This window comes from Panthera onca, chromosome C2 (genome assembly GCF_046562875.1).
Source record: "Panthera onca isolate mPanOnc1 chromosome C2, mPanOnc1 haplotype 2, whole genome shotgun sequence".
NCBI classification, from domain to species: domain Eukaryota; kingdom Metazoa; phylum Chordata; class Mammalia; order Carnivora; family Felidae; genus Panthera; species Panthera onca.
The window spans coordinates 89,540,636-89,562,511 of NC_138347.1; the positions used below are offsets into that span (position 1 = coordinate 89,540,636).

General features: G+C 37.9%; 1 protein-coding gene across 2 annotated transcripts in view; it reads left to right on the forward strand.

Annotated features, from left to right (window-relative positions):
- Window positions 1-21,876, forward strand: part of TBL1XR1 (TBL1X/Y related 1) — a 177,493-nt gene that overhangs the window by 64,242 nt on the left and 91,375 nt on the right. The window contains exon 1 of one of the 2 annotated variants that reach the window (XM_060639243.3): window positions 15,574-15,675. The exons of the other annotated variant lie outside the window; for it this stretch is intronic. The gene's annotated coding sequence lies outside the window, so the exon portion shown is untranslated. Of the gene's footprint in view, window positions 1-15,573; window positions 15,676-21,876 lie in introns of those variants that run through there. 2 annotated transcript variants of the gene reach the window in all.

Genomic DNA, 21,876 nt, shown 5'->3' on the forward strand with positions numbered 1-21,876 from the left:
GGGTCAATTCTTGGCAATTTTCAGGTTATGTGCTAAACTTTCGATGCTATCCTCTCTGTTCTTTCATCTCACTTCTTCTGTTACCCCACACTGGAGTGACACTGCATTTCTAGATGCTTTGACACAGGCTTACAGTGTTCAGCACATCTATCTTGTATAGCAGTTCTGTGTCTTCAGATGTCTTATTTTAGAGGAGGAAGTATTTGAATTGTAACCTGTAGCACCAAAGAGAACAAATTTCACTTAGTAGACACGGTATTGTGGAATAAGTAAATTTGACAGTTGTGCCCAGAAGCAGAATTTTGGTGAATTTGTCAACACAAATGTATTGTGATTTAAGTATATCTTCTATTAATAGGAAAAAACTTAGTTTATTAATATTGCTTTAATTTTTAACGCACTTCACAATTTTGACTTCATATCAATTAATGAGAATTAAATGGAATGTTGGGATTACCTGCATTTCTTCTGTGGGATTGGGGTTGAGGTTGTTTTTATAATTCCTTCAAGCCCTATATTCTACGTTTCCAGTAATCTGTGACTCTTCAGCTTCCATGGATTTTACTTGTTTAGCTACAAAAAAAAAATCTTATGAAATCTAAAGTTAAATTAGATACGATGTCAGCTTTACCAAGCTTTACAGGCTTGCCTTCCTTATATCTCACAAGAAATAAGCTCAGTGAGGTTGTGGGAGTTTCATTTCTCTCAGTTCCAAATGCCAAAGAGAGACTTGAATTCAGAGCCAATGATAAGAGGTGTTGCATAATCTTGTTAGGCCACCAAATTTATGTTAATCACCAGATAAGACCCTTTCCCTCAGGGAGTTAAGAGTTTAAAGAGAAAGTTAAATGCATGTGGCCTGTACGAATTTAGTCTGGTTGAAAAACCTGCACATTGTTTGGAAGTAAAAGATAACGGTTGAAAGAAGGATGTGTAAAAGTCAAATTGGGACTTTTTCTGGAGGAGATAGGCTATGAAGTGAAGAAAGAGATTTCTAAGCGAAGTTTTATTTTTAAACTCTTTTTATGAAAAATTTCAAGATACATAAAAGAGAGTAATGTAATAAATTCTCACGTTCCTGTTGCTTAACTTCCAGTGTTAAGCAGGTCATGGTCAATCTTTTTTATCTGTATCAAGGGTCATTAGACTAAGGCCAGGTTTTGGTAAATAAAGTGTTTTGGAACATACCAAGTCCATTCATTATATTACTGTCTACAGGCTGTCTTTGTGCTACAGTGGCAGCATTGAGTAGATGGGATAGACTATAAGCCCCCCCCCCCCCCAAACCTACAATATTTACTTCCTGCCTCTTTGTAAAAGATGTTTGCCAGTCCCTGATCTATATGCCTACCCATTCCTTTCAATGATGTATTTTTTTTCCTTTTCTGTAAATTTGACCTCTCACATACCTTTCAAATAGATTTTTCAGTTTTGGTATTTTTCACATTTGCTTTATATTATTAATTATTTCTTGTCATTTTATTTATCTCATTATTTTAGTTGAGCCATTTAAGAATAAGTTGTACACATTATGGTCATTTACCTCTAAATACTTGGGTGTACCCTGAAGAACAAGGATATTCTCTTACATAACAGTGCAGTGGTCACATTTACGGATATTTAACATTGATACAGTATTGATACAATATAGTATTTAACATATTCCATATTAAAATTCTGCCAGTTATCCTATTGATCTTGTTAGCCATTGGTTTGCCCTAACTCAGGATCCAATGCAAGATCACACACTGAATAATCTTTAACCTGGCATATTCCTCAGCCTTTCTTTGTGTTTTATTACTTTGACATTGACAGTTTTAAAGAACGTTCTTGAGTTTGAGTTCATTTCCTCAGGAACAGATTCAGATTATACGAACTGTGGTTTTAAAGGAATGAAAAGCATGGAGTAACATAACAAGAAGAAGCTGTAGGTTATAATTTAATTCTAGGCCAAGTATCAAGAATGAGTCCTGAATTCTGGTTATTGGAAAATAATTGTTCGTTATCTCCACATAGTTTCCATTGTGTGTGTTAAGCAAAAAAAGTACGCAATGCTATATTTAAAGAGCATGGGCTTTGAAGGTGGTTGGCATAGTTTTAAATCTCAACTCTATTGTGAATTAATTGTAAAAAGGGAAGCAAATTAACATCTTAGGGCCCTTTGTAAAAAATATGGCTAATTTCTGCCTTTTCAAGATGTTTGGAGGAGTAAGTGAGATAATGCATGCAAAGTAGAAGGATGCCAGGCTGTGTGTTATTTATTACAATATAGTAAAATTTGAAAAGGAGGAAAATCACTATGAGAACTGTCAAAAAAGAAATTTGAGTGGAGAATGCACTTTACCTGTGATTTGAAGGATGGGTTGGCTTTGGATAAACTAGGTGTGAAGAATCCATTGGAAAGTTTCGTGTGTGAGGGGATATGTTCAGATTAGGAAGTAATGTTAGAGTGAGGAATTGGTAAAAACATAAACCTTGGCGTTTGAGTTTGAAGGTCTGCATTATAGTCCAGCCTTTGCCACTGGCTGTTGGGGTGCATTATTTCATAGGTCTGGACTGTGTTTTCCAGCACTATAAAATGACATATTACCAGCAATTTTCATAAAGGAGAATCATCCTTGATAGGTTGGAGTAGTGGGGGAAGGCTTTCAAGCAGGAAAGCGTTAAGATGAGTCTTGAAAAATAGGTAGGCTCTGGATAGAAGGAAAGGGAAAGCCATTAGACCAGCATGTTAAATTATAAAGAAGGCACTATTGGAAATAAGCCTGTTGTATCACAGGTTAAGGAGTGATGCATGTTGGAAAGTAATGAGAAATTAAGGTTATCAGTTCTGAGCCCTATAAGTAGGGTCTTTATGTATAGCATTTAGAGTTGGAGTAAAAAAATGACCCTCTTAAGTTATTTAAATAAAGGTTGGCGAGACGCATATTGGAGTAGAACTAAATTCACTTCATGCAATTTTGAGGGACGACAGTTTTTGTGTACTTTGTTTAGGGAGCCTGAGGAAGATACCTCAAACTCTCTTCTGCCAGAAATTTAATATGAAAAATACTAAGACTTAGTGGAAATAGAGGGCAACTATAGTGCTGTAATAAAATGACCTTTAAGAAAACGGGTGAGGTTGAAATATAGACCAGTGATTGAGTTATAGGCCTGAAGAGTCTTTGGAATGTTTCTGCATGTCAGTTGACTCTGGAGCTTCTGCAGACCCAGTCATCCAAGTATGGCAGTTGATCTTGGAGGAAAGTGGAAGTGTAAACTGAAACAATTTGCAACATTGGTAGTTAGTGCTGCTGCCTGGGCCAGGATCTAGGCCAACAGCATGTCACAGTGTAGCAGAATCTGGACCATTGTCTGTTCAGAGTAAATTTCAACAATCCTGTCATGTGGCAGTAAAGACAGACAGTATACAGATAACTGTTCTTTGTTCTCCCTGCCTCCGGGTTAATAACCTTCCTTCTGGTAGTCATCATATCTATTTGCCTATCTATAAATAGCATCAAGGGAAGTCCTAATTATATATGAGTCCAGCTACTCCTTGGAGAAATGAGCGAGTTGGGACCATATTTGACCACAAATTGTTGAAAGAGGTTCTGGGAACCAACTTAATTGGGTGGAGTAGGTATATTCTTGATCCATAGAACTGGTGTTGTTTCTTTCTTTGAAAACCTTTTGGTTCAGGTTTTTCTGAACTAATGCTTTCAGTAAGTCCTGTTTTCTGGAGTTGCTTTTTAGTGTTTGCAGTCAGTGAACCTGAATGGTTATAGTGCTAAAACCTGAGTCCCTCTTGGTTTTATACAAGCTAAGTTAAGAAATTGAGATAAGGCAGCCCCCATTTATTAGAATGTACTCATTTTGTTTATCTGTCCTCCCCCACTAGAAAATAAATTTCAAGGAGTTTCCTTACTGCTCTGTCCTTATTAGCATTGGAAATGATGTAAGTTTTCCTAAAGTTTTTACTCTTACTCCCTTTCTCCTTCCCCCATGTTTATGGGCTTTGTTTCAATCAGTGAAAGGAGTCAGTATGACAAGGTACATTTGAATTTTGTGTAGGATACTTAGTTGTGCCTTTGGGTGACCATACCATGGCCAGATTTTCAGCCTTAATTGGAAAGGACACTTAACACTCTTAACAGGATAAAGCCAGCAGTTTTAAAATTTGTTTTGTACTAGTGATTATTTTTTAATCTTACTTGATAAAATCCCATACTTAAAGAATTACTACCTAAAAGTTATATTAAATCTTATTAAATTACCAAAGAAACACTTGAGTGATGGGGGTGTGCAAAAGGTAGAGTTTGTTATCTGCGTAAAGGAAATTTCTTTCCTGGCCCTAGGTGACCTAGAAAATCAGAAATTTCAGTACTTTTTTCTTTTTTTTAATACCACAGAAGTAGTGAATACATATAATAAAATGAAAAAAAAAAATGAGGCTTCTTTACTAGGCCTATCCTCAGGAGACAGCAGTGTTTAAGAACTTGTATTTTGGTTCTTTTGTTATCATTACACGTTTGTTTATGTCTTTCTTTATCTGTTAGCTTGAGACACAATTTATTTTCTATCTTCAACTCCTAAATAAAGTGTCCTTGATAATGTCTTAGTGAAATAGGTGTTCTTAGAATAATGTCTGGGGAGAGAAGATTGTTTTAGGATGACATAAAACGTGAGAGTGCAATAAGAGGTTTATTGGGTAGGAGAAATATTGGGAACTGTCAGGAAAAACATTCCTGTGTTTTCCTTTACTCACACACATAATACTTCTGACACTTTTGATCACCAAACGTGTGGTAATTTTTTTCACATCAAGCAATTCTCTTCAACGCCAGCTGGGTGTCCTGTAATTCAACTCAGTTCTGACACTGTCTGCCTGGAGTTAGCATCAGATCCCACAGGGTAGGGGCTCAATCCCACAAGACTGCCTCCAGTTCAGATGCTAGTCGCACGTCCCAGGTTGTTTCTTCTGACTGACTGGCAGTGAGTTGGAGTCCTCTGACCCCCCCGTGGGTTTCATAATTTGCTAGAGTGGCACATAAAACTCAGGGCCCGCTTAACATTTACCAATTGATTATAGAACGACATGATGAATGAACAGACATTTAGGTAGAAGAGGTAGGTGTGGCAAGGTATGGGCCCATGCTTTAGCTTTTGACGTGTATACTACCCTCACAGTACCTCCGTGTGTTCAGCAATCTGGAAGCTCTCCGAATTTCGTACTTTTGAGATTTTTATGGAGGGTTCATCATGTAGGGTGAGATCAATCATGAGCTCAGTCACCATTGTTCCCCTTCCTGAAGGATCAGGGAGCGGGGCTGAAAGTTCCAAGCTCTGATGAATCATGGCTTGGTCTTTTTGGTGATCAACTCTCATACTGAAGTAGAGTCCTTATCACCCAGCAAATTCCAAGGCATTTAGGAGATCTGTGTGAGAAATCAGGGTCAAAGACCAAATATTAGCACAAAAGATATTTCTGGTGTTCTTGTCATTAGGAAATTACAAGTTTTAGGAGCTCTTTGCTAGGTACTAGGGTCAGAGACATATGCATATATACATGTATATTTTCCCCCCTATTTATTTCACAGCAACAAATGGATCAAGTTAGTATTCTAGATAGACTTTGAGAAAAAGTCTAGTATTTCTTTGTGTCCTCCTTGTATACTTAGTTTTAGTCTAGGAATACATCTCTGACTACAGTTGGACTTCAAGGAGATTTAGCCTCTGCCAAGTTGTTTTCCATTCAGAGAATTCCTTGGGGACTTGGAGTTTGAAGAAATTCTAGAAGTTTATTTTTGCATGTGTAGCATGGTTATAACTAAGCTGTTCTTTCCCCCTTTATGTGTAAAGTCCGTGGTCCTTGAATAGGCTCTGAATGAATGAATGACCATTCAAGAGCAGTTCAAAGTTTGAAAAGATTGAGTGGTTTTGGAAGAACAGGACTTCTATATTCAGTTTCTTAGAATGTAGCTTAATAGTAGTCCTTGCTTGAACATTCTACAGTTACGTCCCGAGGTTCTGGCTGAGAACATGGATAAAATAAGGGAGGGGGAAAAATTAAAAATTTATATACTGTGTAGTAAGAAATGTATAAAAGGCCATTGACCCTAGACTTCTGGTTTCTGACTGCTTAATTCTTTGCACAGTATGAAAAATAGCAAATTGATGGGTTCAGTGGTCTTGGTTGATAATTCACCTTAGGGTGATCCCATTCCGCTCTTCAGTACTTCTTCTCTGCCCTTTTGAATGAAATAGCTAGTTTTACTTTATATTTCTCCCAATCAATGACATGGAAATAAAGTGGAATTTATTAAAGCTCCAGGTGGGATTTGCTGACTTCTTTCAAATTAGAAAATTAGTCACTGTACTAGTGGAATTTGAAGTTAGACTGACTCATTGTTAACCTCTTTATTATTATACTAGAGAAGATGTGTATTAATAGAACTTATAGAGCATGTTGAATTGTCCGGGGTAGGAAACATCAGGGAGAACCAAGAGCTTACATTGCCTAAAAGGAATTTCCTGGAATGGGAAACTGCAAGTTATTTCCTATTAATGTTTTAAAATTATTTTGATATTCTATCTGGAAGGAAAATGATTTCCAGACTACACAGGTATTCAATAGTTTATATGACATTCAAAACCAAAATAAAAGTACTATTTTTAAATACTGTGTAATTATGTAGAAGGCTTAATGAAAGCCTTATTAAATTTACCCTTTATTTGCTATCACTGTAAGTATCCATTCCAGGAATTCAGTGCTGCTCTTTAGGCACTAGTTTTATAGCTTCTCAGCTATTTTTAGAAGCCAGAGTATAGGAATAATAATATCACACTAATATTTCTTTAAAACATGGACATTTCAGGGGTGCCTGGGTGGCTCAGTCGGTTAAATGTCTGACTTTGATCCAGTCGTGATCTCACACAGTTCATGGGTTCAAGCCCTGCATCAGGCTCTGTGCTGACAGCTCAGAGCCAGGAGCCTGCTTCGGATTCTGTGTCTCCCTCTCTTTCTGCCCCTCCCCGGCTCGTGCTGTTTCTTGCTCTGTCTCAAAAATAAACAAACATTAAAAAATTTAAAAAACATGGAGATTTGATTAATCCAGGACCCATTATAGATGATTGGTTGTGGTGTTAATTAAAACATGAGTATTGTTTTTTTTAGAGACCAAAATTGACTCACTCCTGCTTCCATGACGGGTAATCCTCTTTTTTCTTATTTTATATCCAATATTTAATCCAGAAATGATACATTATTTTCAGGATGCTAGTAGCAGTCTGTTTAAAAACAAAGTTGCATTTTTGTTTTATGTAATAAATTGTTCATTAACATTCATGAAAACACAAAGCATTCTGGACATTTAGATTGGGTATACTGAATGATAAGTTTATTTAATCAAGGCTGTGTTTCTATTAAAGGACAGCTCAGTGTGTCCCGTCACTAAATCTGGTAGAATAATGACTGCCAGTTATTAAGTGCTTTTTATATTTCAGGTAAGATTATATGCCTGATATGCATTCCCTTATTTAATTCTTAGAATAGTAGCCCTCTGGGTAGCTAGTGCTAAAATCCTCGTTTTACAGATGACGAAACAGGTTAAGAGAGATTAAATAAGCACCATTGCCTCTCATGCTCAGTAAGGGGTAGGAGTCACAGTACTGTTGCCTTTGGTTCTGTTCTGGTTCTATGTGTAATTTCTTCTACCTTAATTCTTAGAATTTTGTAAAGAATGGATGAAGCTTTGGAATGGAAAGGCAGTGTAAATATTTACTGAATAAGTGAATTGAATGAATTGAGTGAATACTAATATAATTAATTGTAAAGAACCAGACATTTGTTTGTGACTATTGTATTTTGTGATGTTTTCAAATGAAATGTCCTGGCACAGCGTTATTGAATAAATGTGGGAAGGAGTAGAAGATTTGGTGTGGTTAGAGGAGAACAAGGACATGAAATATTCAGGTTGTTAGAGGGGGAAAAAGCAAAAAGTAACTATGATAGGAGGTATGAGATAGGGATATAATTTCAAAGTAGCCACCAGTAAATCTAGAAGATCTGAAAATGCAGAAAAACTTCATTATAGTGAACACGTAAGGGACATATATCACTATTCTTTCAGATGTTATTTCCTCCAGTGTTAGAATACCAGTAGAGCAAATTTTTCCATCTTTCTGGTCTTTCTTCCCAGGACCTTGGGGTCAGAAACTAACGATGAAAGGCATCCCTGCCTATTGTAAGTTGATCTCTTGGAGTAGTCTTTCCAGTTTTTTGTCTGTATAACAATGAAGGAGAAGTAACAAACCTTAAACCTTTCTCAGTGAACTTAACTTTAGCTGTTGATACTTTTTTCTCTTCATTCAGTTCTCTTTTGCCTTCCTGGTTCCTCTCCTCCTAAAGTAATTAACGGGATCAGAATCAAACTGTGTACTCTAAAAAAAGCAAAACTTAAGCCTTTTAAGAGCAACTACTGTTTTTTAATTTGTGCATTTTATTTTTTTATTTAAGAAAAAAATTTTTTTTTAACGTTTTTATTTATTTTTGAGACAGAGAGAGACAGAGCATGAAGGGGGGAGGGGCAGAGAGAGAAGGAGACACAGAATCGGAAGCAGGCTCCAGGCCCTGAGCCATCAGCCCAGAGCCCGACGCGGGGCTCGAACTCACGGACCGTGAGATCGTGACCTGAGCCGAAGTCGGATGCTTAACCGACTGCGCCACCCAGGCGCCCCTGAATGTGCATTTTAAAAAGAGTAGTACAGCATTAAAATGTTGCAACAGGATGTGATAATTATAATAAAGTGTTTAGGTTTCTAGTGAAGGGGGATGGACATATAAAATAAATATCTGCAGTGGTGATAGAGCTTTCGTGGGGTATGGGTGATCTAAAATTTAGCTAGAGGACATAGCATATCCAAAGTCATGAAGGCATAAGGAACTAAAAATGTACTTGTGAAATAACACCCTAGAGATAGAAAGCAATGGTGTTTGATGATAGGTAGGTAGGTAGGTAGATAGGTAGGTAGGTAGGTAGGTATGGGAGATACGAGAGGAGAAAGAACCGTATTTCTAGCGTGGGTGACTGGATGTCGGAGCCATACAAAGAAGTAGAGAATATAGGAGGAGGAACAAGTTTGGGATGGGAGAGGAATTAAGTATATACATAGTAAGTTTGAAATGCTTTGGGGACCTCTCTGGGGAGAATGATGTTCAGTTGGCTTCAAGTAACTCAAAACACTATTTTAAACAAATCTACTGGCAGGAAATCGCTATTTTTTTATTCCGTTGTCCTCAGTGTAAGGAAGTCCATCAGGCGTATTGCCTTGGTTGAAAAATGGCTACTGCTTCAGGAGGCATCAGGTTTAAACATCTGCATCTGTTCTCCATTTTTAGGAAAATAAAAGATTCCCTAGCTGCCTCTCTTGCTGTGATGGCTGGGAGCCCCTTCACCCACCCCTATTTCTGCTTAGATCTTATTAACCAGGCTATTTCACATGGCTACCTCTAGCTGCAAGAAAGGCTGAGAAAGTATTATGTGGATATGTTGCTACTTTGAACAAAATTGGCATTACGTTAGCAGGGAGGCTGAAGGCAACTAATAGTTGTTACGTAAATAAACAGTGACCCAACAGAGAAATCCATTATTGCCTCTTTCACTTCAAAATTACAAAACCCACAAACAAACAATAACAACAAAAACAAAGAAAAACAAATCTGAATTTTCACATAATCAAGTGCTGTTCAATTATAAATTTTGGGGTGCATGCCTATTAAAAATAATTTTTTTGCTTTGGATTTTATCAAAGTTGATGGGGAAGCAGATTGAGCTACGAAGAATGGGTGGTAGGATTCAAGGAACCAGTAGACATTATAGATATATTTAGGAAAGAGAATTGATTAAATTTAGTGATTGATATGGCTGACAAAGGAGACAGGGAAGAGTCAAGGATAACTTTCAGGCTTTTGTTTTGGGTAATGAATACTAAGCCAAAAGCAACACAGTATTTGCTGCAGAAATGGCTATAGTGTTTTTGTGCCTTCCAGGACTTTTGATAAACTTCCAAAAGTAGGAGGATTATGCATTTTAAAATTCCATGCTCCCTAAGGAATTCTGATATATAAATAAATATAACCTAACTCTCATCAGTGAAATTCCTGATTTCCGTTATGTATCTGTTTTTAAACAATTAAACCTACATAGTGTTTCAAGAACTAGTTGGTTGTATGAAACACTCGAAGTTCAGAGCATTTGGAAGCTGGGTAATGATAGGTGACGAAAAGTAGTATTTATTGGTGGGTGGATGTAAGCTGTCTTCAGGTGGCTGCCTGTGATCCTTGCTGTGCTGATTGTGCCCTCCCTGTGGCAGTAAGAGAACATGGCTATAGATCTCTTTCTCCTAAGTGATACTTTCAACTTTCATTAAAAGATCTTTATCATGTTGTTGTAAAGGAAAATTATTGGAAACAAAAGCTTCGAAAAGAGATTCAAGAGACATAGAAGAGGAGAGTGGTTAAGAATTTAACCTGGCATCTGATGTCCGCTTACTTGGCCTTACTGTTGATCTTGGTCTAGGAACTGCTCTGAGCCTTAGTTAACCTGTTTTTGAAATAGATGCAATACTTACTATACAGCTTGTTATGATATTTAAATGATACTGAGTGTGCAAGCAGTGCAGAGTTTAATATTTCACTACTTCTTGTAAGAATATTTAACTTCTGGGCCTCAATTTCCTTTTGAACTACACTGCTCTTCGTTAGCATTGTTTAGCCTTCATATCATCAAAAGAGATTTTCTATGTTGTTTGTAAGATATCTTGTAGCGTGTTAGTTTGGTTTTCTGTCTGTATTGCCATATTCAAGCCAGTCGTTGCTTATAGGAGGTGAATTGCTCCTAGAAGCTTTAAGTTACAGGTCCAAGACCACTGACAACCTAGAGGCAGAGTAGAGATGAGGACCCACATGTGTTGTAAGACAAGGAGTCACCAAACCTTTTCTCTTTCTGTGGATAAATAACCTTGGTTCAGTTTTGGTTGTGTTTCATTTAAAAAATAAAAGTGGAACGTCCAGCAGTATTACCAGCCAACAAGGGGGCATGGCAGAGTGGTCCCTGACTTGTGAACTGCATCTGGACTGGGAGTACATATGTGGAGGGAAGGTGGGGTACATTCTTACAATGGAGCATATGCTTTGATGGGTTGGATCCGCAGGAAGCTAGGCCCATGAAAATCTTACCCTTTGTGGAGTTTGTGGTTTTTAACCCAAAGTAGCTTCCATGTCCTTTCGTGAATTCTTGCTCCCTTGTACCTGAGCAGTGAAGTGCCGGTGGTGGGACGGAGAGTTGTGAAGACTATAGCTCCTGGATTGCGTGTTCTGCTGACACGCCTGGCTTGAAGCTCTCGGATAGTCTTTTCCTGTCCTATATCCTTCCAAGTAAACTCAGTGGCCTTCCTTGTTTTTTTGTGAGTTAATCTAATCCAATCTGAGTCATCAGAATGCTCTTTATCTGATTGATTAGCCTTGACTTGAAATCAAGAGGCCAGTGAGCAGTCCTATGCAACAGATTTTCATCCTCTTTGTGGCAAAGATAGTTTCCTCATAGTATTCTTTAAACAATTTCTGGCTTATATTCCTTCTTAAGGAGAAGAGATTGAGATTTAGTTGCCATTCCCCTATCTGCACAGATCCTTACCAGCCCCTTGTCATTTAATACTCATTGGAACCCAGAATTCCGTTTTAGGTATGATAGTAGGCACAGTTATCGAGATAACTTAATTTTTTTCTAGGAATTTACAGTTGGAGGTATTGAAATAAATTCAGCTAACCTTTTTAATTCTAGCTTTGTGCATTTTCATAAACTAGTCTCACTATTTTTGTTCTCAAGAATATTGGACACAGTGAGGGGGGTAAATGACCAACAGGTTCTTTAAAAAAAAAAAAAAATTTTTTTTTAAGTTTATTTTAAAAAAAGTAAAGAGCATGAGCAGGGGAGGGGCAGAGAGAGAGGAAGTGAGCAAGAGAATCCCAAGCAGGCCCCACACTGCCAATGTGGAACCCGATGCGAGGCTCAAACGCATGAACTGTGAGATCATGACCTGAGCTGAAATCAGACGCTCAACCAACTGAGCCGCCCAAGATCCCCAAGACCAAGAGTTCTTAATAAGAATTTGAGGAAGCCTTGGTCTATATCCCACATTTGGGTTTTGTTACTTTTACCTTGTTCAGTATTTTAAAGTAGTGATGGCAGGTAAATACATGCAGTATCAGGTACAATGTAAACCTTTGCTGGATATTTAAAAATTGAGCCTGTGTCTAAACTGCAGTAGAACTTAAAGTGACTAGACATTCCATTTCACTGGCATATTTTTCTGTTTTATTTTCTGGGTTTTGTTTTGTTTTTGTATTTTGTGTCTTGAAAAAGTTAGAAGCTTTTTAATGTTAACTGTGCAAGAATGCTTGTGTGAAAAATAATTTGATTAAACAGACTCTGGGCAATTACAAAAGTTTTAAAAAATATAACGTATCTTCTTTCTCATTTGATAACATTTGTGATGGGCTCCATAATATTATAGTGCTAAATATTTATTTATAAAATTATTTTTAAAAATATTTTAAAAGTAATCTCTGTGCCCAGCATGAGGTTTGAAGTCAACCCCGAGATCAAGAGTTTTCCTGCTCTACTAAGTCAGCCAGCCAGGTGCCCCTATAATGCTAAAATATTTAGGTAAACCTATCATTTTATAATGCCTAATATCTACCCTAGAATTGTAGCTTTATAATACACAGCAAATGTAGGCAAGAACAGGTAGCTCAGAGGAAAAATTAGAGTAATTGAAACATAAATGAACTGTTTGGTAAATATACATGTTCCAGGTATGGCTTCCAACAAACATGAACATGATCCTATGGTCACAGCATTAAGGTAAAGCACGTCCTCATATATGATTGTCTGCATACAGAACATAGAATACGCAGGAGCTTCTTATCTTGCCTGCGCTCACTTGAAATACAGACTGGTTCTGACCATCCTACATACTACTGTTTCAACCTGGGGGCACCACCTCCTCCTCACAGAAAACTCCAGAACCCCTGACCTTCCTGGGAGTTTTTCTTTTTTCATAGCTTGTCATCTCCTACATAACACTTAATCCTAAATTATGTTGGAGTTTAAACTCTCCCAGGGCAAGGATCTTTATTTATTGATGTACTTTACATTGTCAGTAAAGGGCTAACTTTTAAAATTAACAGTGTTTAGGAGCGAGGTTAATAAAATTTTTCTTCCTCTTTGCTTTCTCCTCAGAGTTCTATTGTCTATAGCCAGATAACTCTTTTAACAGTCAGTACAGACAACAGCCCAACAATGACAATTCTACCATCTAACGTGGCTGAAAGATGAAACATTGGCATTAAATTCTGTTGCTTCCTAATCTCCTGAAGGAAAATCTGGCCTCTTAGTTTCTGTTTTCTCGAGTAACTGATGCATCACTAATGGAGAGAGTTCATTTATAGTATGTAGGTCCTTTGTTGTTGAGGGAATCTCTGGTTGCTTTGATATTAGAGAACTGGGAAAAGATCAGAAAATTGACATTTTGTTTTATTTATTTATTTTAATTTTTAGCATTTATTTATTTTCTTTGAGAGACAGAGACAGAGCATGAGCAGGGGAGGGGCAGAGAGAGAGCAAGACGTAGAATCCGAAGCAGGCTCCAGTCTCTGAGCTGTCAGCACAGAGCCTGACGTGGGGCTTGAACTCATGAACTCTGAGATCACGACCTGAGCCGAAGTTGGACGCTCAACTGACTGAGCCACCCAGGCACTCCTGACATTTTGTTTTAAATGCAATTCTGTCTATAGATAGTTTAATGAAGTTGATTTAAAAAATAATTGCAAATCTACAGTTTACTTGTTTTCCATATTTGTAAGTTGTATTATGACTTAGGGTTGTTAAAAAAATGTAAAAAACATCTTTTGCAATAACATTTTAGTTCACCTTATACAAGTGATTTTTGGTGTCCACTTGTTAAACCATGTCAAAGCTAAAATACAAGCTCATTTTCTCTTAATTTAAAATATGCATAACTCATTTCTTCTCACCCACTACTTAAAATTTTTTTAATGTTTATTTTTGAGAGCGAGAGAGACAGAGCATGAGCGGGGGAGGGGCACAGAGAGGGGGAGACACAGAATCCAAAGAAGGTTCCAGGCTCGCAGCTGTTAGCACAGAGCCTGACGCGGGCCTCAAACCCATGAACTATTAGATCATGACCTGAGCCAAAATTGGACTCTCAACCAATTGAGCCACCCAGGCGTCCCAACTTCTCACCATCTACTTGATGAACATTAGCTAGTTTTGGCAAAACTTAGGGCTAACATGTTTTCCTGCTTGCATTTGCTGTGGTGAAGAGAGTTCATTTCCAGGACCGGTCTGTTACTCTCTGCCTTCATTGTTCTTTATTTGCTTGTTTATTTTTAATACATCTAGTTGCTATTTTTATAATCTCATGGTTAAGTCATAAACAGGTTTGTTTTGTTTTTTGTTCTTTTGCTTAGAACCTGAAGTTTTTTTCTTTTAATACTATTCTTAACCCTGTTGTGGACTTTTATACTAAGCAGTTAACAATTAGCTGCAAGTATTTATTAGTATACTGTGTGAAAACATCTTTAGGAACTTAGTAGGATTGGTGCCCTTATTTTTATTATTTAAAACAATTTTTTTTTAATGTTTATTTTTGAGAGAGGGAGTACAAGCAGGGGAGGGGCAGAGAGAGAGGGAGGCACAGAATCAGAAGAAGGCTCCAGGCTCTGAGCTGTCAGCACAGAGCCTGACGCGGGGCTTGAACTCAGGAACTGCAAGATCATGACCTGAACTGAAGTTGGATGTTTAACCGACTGAGCCACCCAGGCACCCCTATTTTTATAGTTTACTTTGAGAGAGAGAAAGCATGTGCACACATGAGCGTGGGAGGGGCAGAGAGAAAGGGAGAGCCAGAATCCCAAGCAGGCTCCGTGCTGTCATGACAGTGCAGAGCCAGATGTGGTGGGGCTTGGTCTCACAATCTGTGAGATCATGACCTGAGCTGTAGTAAAGAATGGAGGCTTACTGACTGAGCCACCTTGGCACCCCAGTGTGCTCTTGTTTTTGAATCATTGCTTTTTATTTATTTTTTAAACAATAAACTGAACTCTGTTCATACTTGTTGGGCTATCAAATACACTCTGCAGAGTATAGCATTATACAGTAGCCTCATTTTACACATGAGGACATGCTTATGGTTATATGGATATGATATGAAGGGGTTAAACTTGTAAACAGTAGTTCTTTCCATTCTACATCTGTCTTCTAAGTGTCTGAAGATCACAGAGAAATACTGAAGTTTTAATCCTTTTTTAATCAAACTTCATTGTTCCATGTGGTGCCACATAAGACAGTGTTTGAATGCCTTAGAAAATTTCTTTCCCACTAAATGGCTATAGTTTTAGTGGAGAATGCTTGAATAATTTTTTTTAGGTTTATTTATTTATTTTGAGAGAGGGAGAAAGAGAACAAGTGGGGAAGGAACAGAGGGAAGGAGGAAGAATCCCAAGTAGGCTCCTCACTGTCATTTCAGAGCCTGATGCAAGGCTTGAATCACAAACCATGAGATCATGACCTGAGCTGAAATCAAGAGTTGGATGCTTAACTGAGTCACCAGGTGCCCCTTGAGTAATTTTTTTTTTTACTTTATCTGTTAGTTTGATTTTTTTAAATATGTCTTTTTAAAAAATGTTTATTTATTTTTGAGAGAGAGAGGGAGAGAGAGAATCCCAAGCACACTCCAGACTGTCAGCCCAGAGTCTCATGTGGGGCTCAAAGTCATAACCATGAGATCATGACTGAGTCGGTATCAAGAGTCAGACGCTTAACTGACTGAGCCACCCAGGTGCCCCTATATCTATCTTTTTAAAAAAAAAAAAATGTTTGTTTGTTTGTTTGACAGAGAGAGAGTGCAGGCAGGGGAGGGACGGCGGGGGGTGGGGCGGTGAACAGAGAATCAGAAGCATGCTCCATGCTGACAGGCCAACAGCAGTGATGCTGATGCAAGGCTAGAATTCACGAACTGCAAGATCATGATCTGAGCTGACTGAGCCACCCAGGCATCCCTTTATATCTTTAGGTTATTTGTCCTAATAGGTTTATGCTCCATCCTGGATCAGTAGAATTTTGGGTGGTCTTGGGAATTACTTCAGTACCAACATAGTGTATTGCCTGATGCCCGTGTGTGTCAGAGAGAGAGAGAGAGAGAGAGAGAGAGAGAGAATGAGAATGTGTATGTATGAATAGTTTCATCGGAAAAAGTAATACCCATTCCTTCATGTATTGTATTTGGCTGCTTTGCAATATAATAACAGAGTTGAGTAGTTGTGACAGAGACCGTGTGGCTTGCAAAACCCAAAATACTTAACTTTCTGGCCATAATTTGCCAACCTCTAGACCATTGCTTAGCAGTGCCTAAAAACTAAGATGAAGCAGTTGTAGTATTCATTTAGTCTCAGTCTGTACTTTATTATAACTTGAGTGGTAGTCAGGGAGCAGAAAGTGGTGTTTTGTATTGAAGTAAATAAATTGAATTAAGAAAGTGGATCTTCTTTTCATGACCCCTAGAGAGAAAAGAGAAAGAGAGAGGTAAGGGTGTGTGTGTGTGTGTGTGTGTGTGTGTGTGTGTGTGTCCCGTCCTCGTCCCCCATCCTCGTTTTTGTGTGTCCTGAGTGGGTCAGGCAGACAACATAGCTTGTATTTGCTTGTTTAAATGTTTCATTTTAAATATGGTGGAAACCAATTTAGCAAACCAACATCAGATGAGAATTTGACATTTTTTAGAATTATAAATATGTCATTTATTTTGCCAGAAGACAGGATAGCCCTTATTTTTTTTCAAAAAAATATTATTTTAATGTTTATTTATCTTTGAGAGACTGAGAGAGCATGAGCAGAGGAGGGACAAAAAGAGAGTGAGACACAGAATCTGAAGCAGGCTCCAAGCTCTGAGCTATCAGCACAGATCCTGACGTGGGGCTCAAACCCGTGAACAGTGAGATCATGACCAGAGCCGAAGTTGGATGCTCAATTGACTGAGCCACCCAGGTACCCCAGGATAGCCCTGATATCTTAAAGGACTGTATTTCTTTTTCTTTTTTTTTTTTTGATAGAAACATGGTAGTTAAATGAGCTTGTTTTAATTCACTGAAGGCAAAGCATTTGTTGGTACTGTCTAGATTATACCAATTTTAGAAATATGAATTCAGAGTAAGCAGTTTCTGAGTTTTTTCGTGTGAAAATCTGTAAGGAAATACTCTTAGTAAAGACACACAAGAATGACTTTTACATCCTTCAGCAGTAGATAGAAATAAAACATTTTAAAATTCTGAACCCAGTATCTATTTTAACATAAATGCATTTTTTCTCTTTGTGCTCAGAAGACTTCAGAATGACAATTTTCATTTAAGTAATTATCTGCTGGCATGTTCTTAATTTTTTAAAAAGTTAAGCGTATCCTTTTACAAAGTGAAAGTCGAAGATTTAGTTTTCAAGTGTGATGGAGAAACTCTGCTTCACTGAGAGGGTCAAGTGTGTCATTTTGTCACTCTGTGTTGTCACAGTAAGGTGTGTGCATTGTCACTGGTCACACAGGACAACTGCCATGTTCGGGCACACTCCACATCTGTTCTAATTTAAAAGTTTTACCAATGATTAATTATTTTGAGTAGTAATGCTGTTAAATGAACTTCTGAAAGACCTAGTGTAACTGGACTCTTGAGTCATGGTAGCACATAGCACAGCAGAATACGAATGGGCAGTTTGTGTCCTGCATAGAAGTGCACGGCCAAGGGGACAAGTGGATGCTGACATCCAGGCCACACTGTCAGCAAGCCATTTCTCTCGTGTGGGACGGTGTCCTTTCAGAGGGAAGGGCTCCTTTTTCTTACATACGTTATTTAAAAATGATTGCATGTGACTCCTATGCCAGGCACTGTTGAGCACTTTATAAATACCAAGTTATTCAACTCTTACAACAATTTATTTTCCATATGAGAAAACTGAGGCGCCAGGAGTTTAAGTAACTTGTCTTAGATGGGCTAGCATTCTAAATTCCCTAGCTCCGAGTCAAGTCTAATCTCTGTGGCTCCGCAGTACAGGCTTACCTCCCTGTACCATAGTATGGCCTTTTTATTTTTCTAATTTGTCCTGCTAGGGTGTCGTTTGCACAGAGGTGCCACAGAGGCTGCTGATGGCCCTGATAGCACATTTGAATGCCAAGTTGAAAGGAATTGGACAGGGGGCTCATACGACAACCGCCCCCACCATCATGTGGCAAGTAACTTTCTTGCTGAGTGATACATCCAGGTTTTGTTTAACTTGTGTGACTTTGTTTAACTTTTGTTTGACTTCAATTGACTTGTGTGACAGTTTTCCATTATATTGAGCAGAAAAAAATACCCTTCTATAATTTCTCCCTATTAAGTTTTGTCACATGTAGCTGAGTCTCAGGCTTTATGTGCCTTTTTATCTAAATGTGGGTATCAGCATTGCTCCTTTTGTGCTTTTTGTATGATAACGCCCTTGTTTTGTGTTCTTTTTCTGGGTTTCTTTCTAAGGTGTTCTCACTATTATCCTCCCTTTTCTAATTCACTTTTGGGGAGAAGGGTGGCATTTATCTTTTGTTCCTTACTGTTACTCTTGAAATCAAATTAATAAAACTTTTATTTGATAGTGTGATTCCCACTCTAATTCTGAGAACTACTCACTTTGCAGTGCTAATAGTTGAAAGAAGTGATCTCTCCATGCTCCCCCCAAGATAGATTATTTATTAAACTCTGACTAGTCCCCATCGTGCCCTTTCCTGCCACAAAGTCCAGTGGTTTTTAACCCCCCACTTAGAATCACTTGGGGGAGCTTTTCATGCAGCTGATGTGCATATCGTTACTCTAGACCAATTAAATCTGAATGAGGGACCCACTTTGTCTCACAATTAGGTTAGAATCTGGAAGGGCATTTCTGTAGGACACAGAAAGACCCAATATCCCTGGCATGACCATTTCATTTCTGCTGGGAATGTATTGTTCAGCAGAATGATTTTTGTGTTGTCTTAATTAGCTGTTCAAGTTCTTGGTATCTTGAATCAAATATTCAACCCTTGGGAAGAGTGAGAAACCTAATAAAATGTAGGAATTCTATCAGTTTTTTCTTCTAACTTGTTAAGTGCTGGGGTACCTACCTACCTACATGTGTGATCATAGGCAAAGTCTCGTTTTTCTTTTCATCCTGTTACTTATTAGACCCTGATGATTTTCCTGTTGCTTTTCATCCTCCCTCTACTTGTTTCTTTCTCCTTAAAAAATAAAAAGTTGAGCTGTTATCAGCTTTGTATGATCTGTCAGATTTGTCATATTTCTTTTTTTTTTTTCTTTTAAGTTTATTTATTTTGCAAAAGAGAGCGAGTGCACAAGTGGAGGAGGAACGGGGTGAGGGAGAGAGAATCCCAAGCAGGTTCCATATTCCATGATCATGACCTGAACTAAAATCAAGAGTTGGACGTTTAACTGACTGAGCCAGCCAGGCATCCTCACATTTGTCATATTTCTAAGATACCATGAATTATAAATTGCACCATTTATTTAGTAATAGTTTTTTAGAAAAGGAAATTATAGTTACTTTGTTGATATATTCACTTTTATTTTTCATGGAGCTGACAATAATGTGTATTTATCTATACATTTTGATATCACCTTTCGAGTATCATAACTCAAGTTTGAGTCTAAGCCTCTTCTCATGTTCAGCTTCTCTTAACATTTTGGAAGTTAGTGAACTGGAAACTTTTGATGGGCAGATTGTAGTGCCTAAAAAATAAATTTGACTTTCAGTAACACTTGAAACTGCCAACCAAACTTTAATTTTAAAAACACTGTGGTTTACTATAAAGAGAATTTCTGGTTTTTATTGTCTTTAATTGCATTGCTTATTCTCTAACGGGCAGATCTCAGGGTACTTGATAGTTCTTTGTTTTATTCTTCCACAGTAATTTTTTTTCATATAAATTTAATGTACAATTCAACCACATGTGTTGCTACCAATGAAATTAACTGAAGTGTAATAGTAGCATGATTAGATACCAGTGCATGTTTAAATTGTTATTGATGTGGGTTTGTGGTACTGAGTATATCTAATTTTTAGGAAATAGGGATCATAATACACAGCTTTTAAATCCTTTTTTTCTGAGCCACCTAAATAACAAAGAGAAGTGGAAAATTAGAGCCAGTGATGGCAGAGCTGTTTGATCTGACCATTCTGCCTTTCAGTCTCCTCTCAGGGTTGGTTTCTTTAGGATATTCCTCCTGTTACAGCTCCTTCCCCTTCCCCCTTCTTAATTGTCTGGCTGCCTCAAATATTACCCGTGTATGTGATAGGGTGGGAAATGAGATGGGGAGAGGAGAGGTCCAGACATCTAGATGCTTGGAGGCCTTGATTAATGCTTAGTATGTTACTAGAAATTGGCATGTGAAGGAAGACAACTAATTAAGTCTTTTGTGAAATGGATCAGTAGAATTGAGAAGATTCAGTTGAAACACTTTGCTTTACAAATGTATTGCTTTTTCTATGGTTCCAGTTGCAGGTAATCACCATTTATTTGTTGTTTTCAGTCATGTACTGAACAATTTAATTTGGACTTTATCTGTGACTTTTGTTAAGAAGTTCATTTAATAAAAATCTTTCTGGGGACTTTGGCTCAGGTCATGATCTTGTTTGTGAGTTTGAGCCCTGCATCAGGCTCTGCATTGTTAGTGGGATTTGGGATTCTCCCTGCCACCCCTCCCCCCAACTTGTGCTCTTTCCTTCACTCAAAAGGAATAAACTTAAAATCTTTCTAAGCAGATTGATTGTTATGTTTTTCTCTTAATTCTTGGGATGATTCTTCCAAATTCTGCAAAATTATAAATTCATTTGTAATTTCTATTTGTTAAGGATACCAGGTACAGTTTCTTGAATTTATTTCTGGCTACGAGGTAATAGATTCGATTCTGTTGCTACTTTAAATTATAAGCAAGTTTTTGTTTTGCTTGTACCTTTCCCTGGGGAGAGAACCCATAATCCATTAGCTTTTTAAGAAATCTGTAAATCAAGTAAATTTACTTGTAGAGACTGGAGGGCAGTAATTTTGAAGATCAGTCAAAATATACTGTTGTGCTGTTTTAAAAGATTTTTGTATCTTAAAAAAATTCTCCTAATTATATCTAGGTGGTAGATTTTAGGAGAGGTCTACTGAGTTACCAGTGTCCATTTTTTTTTCTTTTTTTGATGTTTATTTATTTTTGAGAGAGAGACAGAGCACAAGTGAGGGAGTGGCAGAGGGAGACACAGAATCCGAAGCAGGCTCCAGGCTCTGAGCTGTTAGCACAGAGCCCGAGGTGGGGCTCAAACCCAGGAACCCAGGAACCATGAGATCATAACCTGAACCAAAGTCAGACGCTCAACTGACTGAGCCACCCAGGCGCCCGTGATGTTTATTTCTTTTGAGAGAGAGAGAGAGAGAGAGAGAGAGCGAGCGAGCGTGAGTGGGGAAGAGGCAGACAGAGGAGAGAGAACGAGAACCCTAAGCAGGCTCCATGATCAGTACAGAGCCCGACATGCGGCTCTATTCCATGACCCTGAGATCATGACCTGAGCCAAAGTCAAGAGTCGGAGGCTAAACAAAGTGAGCCATCCAGGTGCCCTAGCAGTGTCTATTTTTGTGCTGAAAGCCTTTTCTAAAATTAATACTTCAGTTATTTCAGGTAAAATGTTATGAAATATAGATTGTAAGAGCAAAGCTTTTTATTTGGATACAAAACCAAACATTTGGCAAACATTTATTTCATCG